Genomic DNA, 9,763 nt, shown 5'->3' with positions numbered 1-9,763 from the left:
GCCAAGAGCCAAATTAGAACAAAGTAAAAATCACAAAAAAACAAAAAACAAACAGACAGAGAAACAAATTAGAAAAGGACAATATTACTAAACAAACATAAAATAAACCAAAATTAAAGAAACAAAAACAGTCCTAAGCCAACCCATGGCAATACAGCAGGAATCTGAATCCCAAACGTAAATTCCAGACAAAACAGCAGCACCAGAGAGCTGGAGACACCAGCAAACAGTTCTGGCCAGAAGACCAGCATACAGCACAACAGTCTCCCCCGCAGGAAGGATAGGAACACAGGCCCCCCAGCCACAGCAAGTAGTAGCCACAGCGGCGCAGCACAGCCCTTATTCTTACTTAACTGCAAGTGAAACTGTGCCGGCAAAGCCGCAGAGCACCAACACCGGCAAGAACACCGCAAGCCAATGGCACTTATACTCGTTGAAGAGTGAGCCAGAAAGGAGAATCAAATGCGTCCACGCCAAACACCGCCACGCCGGATGCCGTAGACCCGGAAGTAAAATGCCCCGAAAGGGAGAGGGGGGGGAACAACAGGTAGCGCACCTACAGGCAGCGTTCTCCTGCCCAGATATAGTGTGCCAAGGACCCGCCCAACAATTTAAAGTGGGTGTTTGTTAAACAGGAGGTGTAACAATTTAACCACCTCCTGCTACAATCTACCCCACCATCTTGCATCGTCGCCCGACGATGAATTAACCTAATGAAACTAGCACCAAGGTCTAAACAATACTGACTGTGCACTTAACACAGACTCTTGTAGTGCCTCTGCCCTATTGGCCTCAGTACGTACTGTACACGGAAGACGATGAATATTAGAGTGCTGACCCGCTGTAGGGCGCGCAGTACGGCGCAACGTCAGACTAGAACAAGGCTGGGACAAGGGAGAATCTAAGGGCTGCGGCCCTCCTGCACAGCTGATGCCCCTAAAACCTGCTCCCCCCCTACCGGTGACACTGTATAAAGCCCTGCAGAACTATTCGGAACAGTTACAACAGGTGGTATAGTCTCCGATACCAACAGCCATAGGTCACCATCACCGGAGGTGTCTGCTGCCGCTATCGGTACTGGTGGCGGGGAAGCCCTAGGAAGAGTAGTAGAAACCCCTTTCTGAATTTGAGGCTTCAGCATGTTACGGTGAACATGCTTTACCTTACACAGATCATTAATGGGGGCAACCATATAAACAGCTCCTTCACCAGAAGGGGCTCTTAGCACCTGATGCACAATAGAACTCCACACATCCTGAATCTTATGGCGCCCCCGGGCACTATGGTCCCGGAGATAAACCAACTGACCCTCATATAAGGGCACGTCCCGAATACGCTGGTCATACCTTTCCTTCCGGCGACCAGCCGCTACCAACAACCGCTCACGAGCCCCTTCGAATGCCAACTTAAGTCTGGCCTGATGCTCCAACACCCAATCCTGAATCCCCCCAGGCATAGGATCCTGCACCTGACCCAATAAAAAGTCTACAGGGAGCCTAGGTTCCTGGCCAAACATCAAAAAGTAAGGAGACTCGCCCGTACCCTGATGAGGGGTAGTATTGTAGCAGAAAACTACTTGTGGCAGGTGGGAAGCCCAGTCCTGCTTCCGAGAGGTTGGTAGGGTACGCAAAAGGTTATGCAGGGTTCTGTTAAAACGCTCGCACTGCCCATTACCCGCAGGATGGTATGGGGTCGTCCGAGACCTTTCTACCCCATATAAACAACAGAGCTGATAAATTAAAGCACTTTCAAAGCTTCTACCTTGATCGGAATGAATCCGACTTGGGACACCAAACTTATAAAACCATTCCATCAGCAGGACCTGTGCCACAGTGGAAGCTCGCTGATCACGAGTGGGGACTGCTACTGTGTATTTACTAAATACATCAGTCATTACCAGGACATTTTCCGTCCCATTCCGTGATGGCTCCAACATGGTGAAATCTATGGCCAAGATTTCATTTGGCCTGGATGCCAACAAATGCCCCATAAAACTATGGGGTACCTGCCCTGAATCTTTAGCAACTTGGCACCGTTCACACTCTTGGCACCACTGTTTGATGTCCGTAAACATCCCAGGCCAGTAACACCGCTGCCTTACCAACTCTGTAGTCCGCTCAATACCCTGGTGGCCGTGTTCCTGATGCAGGTGTTTCAATACCTCCTGCTTAAGAACCGCAGGCAAGATAAGTTGAAGATACTCCTCTCCTCCATCGGGACGAAACACCCGACGATACAACACCCCCTCTCTCTCCACCAACCGGCCCCACTGGCGCAACAGCGCCATTGCTGGTCTAGATACCTTACGCCTCTCGGTGGAGGAGGGCTGGACCTGCTTCCTCCAACACCAGAACCTCTTTAAGAAGAGGATCTGCGTCCTGCAAGGAACAAATGTCCTGGGAAGAACTACCTGGTAGCGCAGAGACCAAAGCCTGAGTTGCCACCACCTCTGAATCCACCTGGGAGGCCTGTTGGACTAATAACGGGACGGAGGTACCTGGAAGAACATGTTCTGCCAAACTGGGGCCTGACAGATACTGACGGGACAGTGCATCTGCATTTTTATTACTACGGCCTGAACGATACTTGATCTCAAAGTCAAAAACCGCAAGCTGCGCTGCCCATCGATGCTCTGTGGCTCCCAGTTTGGCGGACTGAAGGTAACTCAATGGGTTGTTGTCAGTGTATACCACACACTTCTGCCCAAAAGGTACTCGCGAAATTTCTCTGTCATGGCCCACTTTAGCGCAAGAAATTCCAACTTCATAGAACTATAATTAACCATATTGCGCTCTGGGGGCCGAAGACCTCGGCTGGCATAAGCTACTGGACGAACCTGCCCTTCCTGCTCTTGGGAGAGCACAGCGCCAAGGCCACTATGGCTGGCATCAATTTCTAAAATAAAGGGCAATGAAAAGTCTGCAAAGGCCAACACCGGAGAGGAAACCAACTTTGCCTTCAAGGCCTCAAAACTTTGCTCGCACTGGGAAGTCCAGGCTGCTCCCAGACCCTGTCTGGAACCCTTCTTAGACTCTGTACTCAGGAGTGCAGCCACCAGCTTATGCAGAGGGCCGGCCAATTGAGCAAATCCCTCCACAAAGCGCCTATAGTAGCTGGCGAACCCTAGAAAAGAACGCAGCTCTGACACATTCCGAGGACGCTGCCACTGTGCTACCGCCTCAACCTTAGCAGGGTCCGTAGAAACTCCTCTACTAGAAATGACATGTCCCAAATAACCAACTTCCTGTTGGAAAAAGACACACTTCCCCAATTTTGCCTTTAAGCCTTCCTTTTGGAGGCGCCCCAGTACAACCTCCAATCGCTGCACATGTTGGGAAACAGAGGAAGAAAACACAATAATATCATCAAGGTAGAGAAGCCAGGACTGATACTGCTGGTCACCGAACATCCGTTGCATCAACCGTTGGAAAGTGCTTGGAGCATTACACAGCCCAAACGCCATCCGGTTCCACTCAAATAAGCCAAAAGGTGTACAAAAAGCGGTCTTAGGCTTATCCTGTTCTGCCACTGGAACCTGATTATACCCACTGGCCAGATCTAAAGTAGAAAACCAGCGGGCTCCGGCAAGTGCATCCAGGCTCTCCTCAATGCGCGGCAAAGGAAAAGCATCCTTACGTCTCTGATTCGCAAGTGAATCTGTGCCGGCAAAGCCGCAGAGCACCAACACCGGCAAGAACACCGCAAGCCAACGGCACTTATACTCGTTGAAGAGTGAGCCAGAAAGGAGAATCAAATGCGTCCACGCCAAACACCGCCACGCCGGATGCCGTAGACCCGGAAGTAAAATGCCCGAAAGGGAGAGGGGGGGGGACAACAGGTAGCGCACCTACAGGCAGCGTTCTCCTGCCCAGATATAGTGTGCCAAGGACCCGCCCAACAATTTAAAGTGGGTGTTTGTTAAACAGGAGGTGTAACAATTTAACCACCTCCTGCTACATATAGTTCTGCTCACTTCATAGTGTGTGGGCCAGATCTGGGCTGAGGACCCAGCCATATACTGGGGCAGAACAAAGCAAGGATGTGGCCCACAAGTGAGCCAGAGAAATGTTGCTAACTGGGTTATGTCCAAATGTAAACATGATTATATGCAGTCACTGGCTGTTAGAGAGTGAAGAGTACAGCCTCCACGTGTCCATTAGCAGCTCATTAGATTGATCAGTAGGAGATAAAGGGGTGTAAAGTTATTGATTCCTTTCACTACCGAAAAGTATTAAACAATCTATAATGCATTAAAGCAGTAATAAAATCTATAATCTGTGGGCAGGTGCTGTTTGCAGTTTGGTCTAAATAGTGTCGTAAACAGTGACGTGCACAGACTGTTGTGTAGGAGGTGGTTGTTATTGTTGTTGTTTACTTTTCTCGGTTGCTTGTTTTTCATTTCTTTCATAAGTTTTTTTTCTGGACAGGATCAGACTTTGATTCCCGGTAAAATTTCGGATTGCGGAGTGAATTCGTTCAACCGGGAGATACTTCCGGTCACCCCGACGAAGCTGAAGTTTCTTCTTCTCCAGCTTCTCGTTCGAATTTCCAAGTCCACCTTAAATGGTGCCGCACTTAGCGGGCACCCGCACCGGCGCCAGAATGCAACTGCAAGACAATTTAAGGTGGACCGGAAAATTCAAATAAGGAACTAGCGAACAGGAAGCATCTTAAGCCTCGTGTATCCGCGGTGAGTTTGTGACTAAAGCAAAGATTTCGGGTAGCTAAGCTAATGCTAGCCAGCGGAGTTTTGGTCAAAATTTGGGTTTAACACTGACTTAATTTCCATGAAGCTTCACTGGTTTTTGGTAAAGCCGAACTCTCAAATCACGTCGTCTGGATATGAAATCCCACTGCGCTGCTTCTCTAATGGGAAACATATTTACTGCCAAATAACGGCAGCGAGTTTCACAGACACAGCTATACAATTAAAACAACACTGCACATTTCACCCACTTCTCTCAGACTGCTCATGATTTCCTATGTTCACTAATTTAGATTAATTATTATATAATAATTACTCTTTTCATTAATTACACTGCGTTTTACATGCTTTTTTTTTTTTACAATAGAGTCACTATAAGGGCTTACATTTTATAGGCTGCTCTTTTGTACCACCCTCTGTCAGGTGACAGTGGCGTCATCGCGGCAAGAAATGTGTATGTGTGTATATATGATGAAAATAAACACACATCGCGGCGTTCTTTATGACGTCATAATCGTGTCCACGCCCCTGGGTACCATATAAAAACCAGACTCCCGCGGATTTCATTTCATTTCGAGTGTAACACTTGAGGTGTGAGCGTCATTTGCACGGACAGTCGTTTTCGTTAGGTTCTTTTTTTTCCTAAAAAAAAAAAGAACCCATTCATAACTATGGACCCACTGCCTCAGCAGAGGAAGGAGAAGAAGGGCTGGAGGGTGGTCACCTTTCTGCGGACGGTTCTCCTCCTGAACAGCAGTAGAGTTGCAGCTACAGAACATGAGGAGGACCAGAATGAGTCCCATGGAACTCGGCACACTTGGAACACCGATGCAACTTGCACACAGAAACGGAAGACACCTAAAAAGTCTTTTCTCAAGAAAGCTCTCGGACTGTTCACCAAATGGAACGGAAAAGTTGGACAGAGTGAAAGACGAGGGGACGACAGTGGATGGAATGACGGCGCTGGACCCAGTTCACAGAGAGCTCCTCCATGCAGCCAGACATCCACCAGTGTTCACGAGAGTGCATTCGACTGGATATTGCCTGGTGTTCCTGAAGAAGCACGGACTCAGAGCAGCGCGGAAAACTGGAAGAAAGTCACTTCCGCACCAGATATGCACGAGCCGAGACCAGGACCATCTCAGCATGAAGACCACCGAGATTGCACTGTCCTGTTCTCGGTGATGGACAATGTGAACAGGGGGCCGATGGTCTTCAGCAGCAGTGAAGAACAGAGCAAAACTGAGCCTGAGCTGAAAGCAGAACCGTCCCACCTTGGAGATCTTCAAGTGCCTGAAGAAATAGCAATCTGCATAGAGGACTCCAGCAGTGCCACGGACGAGACCACAGAGCTCCCAACTCCATCAAATTATCACCTCCTGTGGTTCAGCTTTTGCATTGTGTTGTTTGAAGCAATTTACATTTACCTCTTCATTTTTCTGTTTTCTAACCTGAAGTTTTAATAACAGACTGACTTGTGCAGTAAAAGAGCTGTTAATGCACTGCAGAGGAAGGAGAAGCAGAAGGGCCAGGTGGTGGTGACCCTTCTGTGGATGTTTCTCCTCTTAAGCTGCTGTACAGGTTTATCTTCTGAACATGAGGAAGACCTGAATGAGCTGCACAGAGCCTGATACAGCGAAAGAATATGTGCACGGAAACAGACACGAAACAAAGACGTGGTTCTGCAGGAGAGTGCATCCAGATGAAGACGGCCAGTTGTTCCTGAAACAACATACAAATGGAGTGGGGCGGAAAACCATTTTGCTGTCTGAGCTGCACAAGCTCCACAACCTGGACCGTCCAAAGACCTTCATGGCTGCACCATCCTGTTCCGAGGGATGATGGACCACCTGAACAGTGTGCTGACGCTCTCAAATGGCTGTGAAGAACAGGGCAAAAGAGAGAGACCCTGTAACCCCTGAGCAGCAGAGCCGGGAGGTTTGTCCCACCTCAGAGATCTTCAGGACAGCGCCGTCACGCTTCTTGAGAGGAAGAGCACCTCTGGCAGTGAGAAGCACACTAAAGGGTGTGAAGAAGTTGCAGACTAGATAGAGGACCCCAGCGCTGCCAAAAAGCGACCACCACACATTCCTCAACTCCATTTCTGACCCACTGCTTTAATAAAAGACTGACCTGTGCAATAAAAGAACTGTGACTGTATTTAATGAGTTCTGTATTCACTCACTAAGCACTTTATTAGGAACACCTCTCCTGTGTCTATTAACTCACTGTCACATTTGATCATTTTAGAGGACGTGTTTACTTATTTTCACTTACAATCAACAGCACATCATTTTACCAGGCGCTGTTCAAACTTTCACACGTACATATTTCACATATATGAAAGGCGCAGTTTCTATTAATTTGCTATTTAACAAATTTCAACCTCGGTTCTTGTTGTATTTTTATATTGCATGTCATTATTTTAACAATGTATTCAAATGAACAGTTATTGTACATTAAAATGTGCAGAATTGTGCCTCTGTAGAGGAGAACTTATTCACTCTTAGAAAATCAACAACAATATACCAGCTGAGTGGGGCGCACAGAGTTTTGCAGTGTTTGTTGTGGTGATGATGTCAGTAGAAGTGAATCAGACTAAACGTCCCATGGAAGCTCATAGTCATAAGCAGCTTTTTCCTCCAGGTTGGAGAGAAGATTCTGACTGTTCTGAAGGTGGAGAGCAGGAACAGTGAGTCTTCACTACAGACTGCCTGATCACTGTCACCCGTCTTACCCTTACTTTGAATATTTACATATGTGCTATTATTGTTTTTGTCGGTGGTGTTTATTAATAAACTTCATTAGTGTTAGAGCTTAATGTCAGTGCCTCAACTTATGCTTGTGCGTTCATATGGTTAGTTGTAACTCATAGTGACAATGATATCCGATTAGCAATGTTCTAACACTGTCTGTTGTTTAGGCTGTATGTTCCTGGACGTCATAAACGTCCTTGAGGGCCTTTGTCCACCTCAATGTCTATTTCATCCAATCCTCTCTCTCTATTGTCTTATCGCATGATCACGTGATGGTCATGCCACTTGTGTTTATATAAATTCTGATTAATGAATTGGAAAAGCCTTCTGAGTACAGACCTATCTCTGTGATCATTTGAGTTTCCCCCAGCCAGCTGGACTTTCAGAAGGACGGAGGGCTTCTGGCTAATTTAACAGGTTTGGTATTGAGGTCGAACCATAGAACCTAAAATCATCATCAAACAGTTCTAACAATTATCCCTTTTTAATAGGTACGGTTATTCACTCGTCTGCAAACATTTTTTATTTATGGCATTTGGCAGACGCTCTTCTGCATAGCGACTTACAATTAGATCATTTTACACAGGTGGGTGCTCGTGTTTTTGTGCTGTTGTGTCCTGTAGTGCTGAACCTGTCCTGCTGTTTGTGTGTTTGTGTTTTTCAGGTGATGGGGAGGAACGTGATTCTGTTCAGGGTTTTCGGGAGTCTATCAGAGATGCAGGGCCGAAGTGTGGTGTTCTACGTTTTCTACCTGTGGAGCTGCATGGAGGTTTTCAGGTGAAGCAGACAGGCACTAACGCTCTGTTCATACTGCTTGGTTGTGCTGGAATGTATCTAAGCCACGATCTGATTTATGCTTTTCTGGTTTGAACAGGAAAGTTTTTCTGCACTCTGAATGACACACAGCCACATAAAATCCAACTCACAATTGATTCCCTGAAATATCAAACGTGCCATAACTTTTGCACATGTTTAATTGTTTAATACAGCCGTAGTTGTGCACTGATGTATGTTCTCTGTAATTGATGTATTTACTTATTTTCACTTAGAAAATCAACAAAATGGAATCTGACCAGGGGTCTTTAGACTGCTGTAGCTTAACTGACTGAATTGTGTTATTATATCTGCTCCACTTGTCCTTTTCACATGCTAGCATTAGTTGGTAAGAAGTGGAGGATGCTTTTGTGGCTCTATGTCCTCTGACCACTGTGGTGAAAGGGTGGGAAGAACAATCAGTTTATTAGAATAAGAAATGCACAATATAATTAGAGTCTGTTAGTCGGAAGGAGTAACCGTTATTGTTTGCAAATATTCACTCATTTTGAATTTGATGCCTGCAACATGTTCCAAAGAAGTTGGGACAGGGGCATGTTTACCACTGTGTTACATCACCTTTCCTTTTACCAACACTCAATAAGCATTTGGCAACTGAGGACACTAATTGTTGAAGCTTTGTAGGTGGAATTCTTTCCCATTCTTGCTTGATGTACAATGTCAGTTTCTCAACAGTCCGGGGTCTCCATTGTCGTATTTTGAGCTTCATAATGCGCCACACATTTTCAATGGGAGACCGGTCTGGACTGCAGCCAGGCCAGTCTAGTACCCGCACTCTTTTACTACGAAGCCACGCTGTTGTAACACGTGCAGAATGTGACTTGGCATTGTTTTGCTGAAATAAGCAGGACGTCCCTGAAAAAGACGTTGCTTGGATGGCAGCAGATGTTGCTCCAAAACCTGTGTGTACCTTTCAGCATTAATGGTGACTGAACAGATGTGTCTGTTACCCATGGGCACTAACACACCCCCACACCATCAGAGATGCTGGCATTTGAACTTTGCGCTCATAAGAATCCGGACAGTCTTTTTCCTCTTTGGCCTGTAGGAGACGACGTCCATGATTTCCAAACAATTTGAAGTGTGGGTTCCTTAGACCACAGGACACTTTTCCACTTTGCGTCAGTCCATCTCAGATGAGCTCAGGTCCAGGTTGCAGGCATGAAATTCAAAATGAGTGAATATTTGCAAAAAACAATAAAGTTTATCCGTTTGAACATTAAATATCTTGTCTTTGTAGTGTATTCAATTGAATATAGGTTGAAAAAGATTTGCAAATCATCGTATTCTGTTTTATTTATGTTTTACACAACTTCCCAACTTCATTGGAATTGGGGTTGTAAAATAATTGACAAGCTAAATATGATAATTTGGATGGATTTAGTGTATTAGAATATTACATTATGACTGTCTGCATTTAATAGGAATTTTTTTAGGGTTAAAACTTATATATGTTACATTGGTATAA

The 9,763-nt window shown here is 46.0% G+C and overlaps 1 long non-coding RNA gene across 1 annotated transcript in view; it reads left to right on the top strand.

The window, feature by feature from the left end:
- Positions 1-8,416, top strand: part of LOC119265268 — a 50,955-nt gene extending 42,539 nt beyond the window's left edge. The window contains exons 3-4 of the long non-coding RNA XR_005131542.1: positions 8,126-8,238; positions 8,336-8,416. This is a non-coding gene — a long non-coding RNA (uncharacterized LOC119265268). The remainder of the gene's footprint in view (positions 1-8,125; positions 8,239-8,335) is intronic.
- The last annotated feature ends 1,347 nt before the right edge of the window (positions 8,417-9,763 follow it).

This window comes from Pygocentrus nattereri, chromosome 15, assembly GCF_015220715.1.
Source record: "Pygocentrus nattereri isolate fPygNat1 chromosome 15, fPygNat1.pri, whole genome shotgun sequence".
NCBI lineage: Eukaryota > Metazoa > Chordata > Actinopteri > Characiformes > Serrasalmidae > Pygocentrus > Pygocentrus nattereri.
This window is presented reverse-complemented; position numbering and strand designations above follow the sequence as displayed.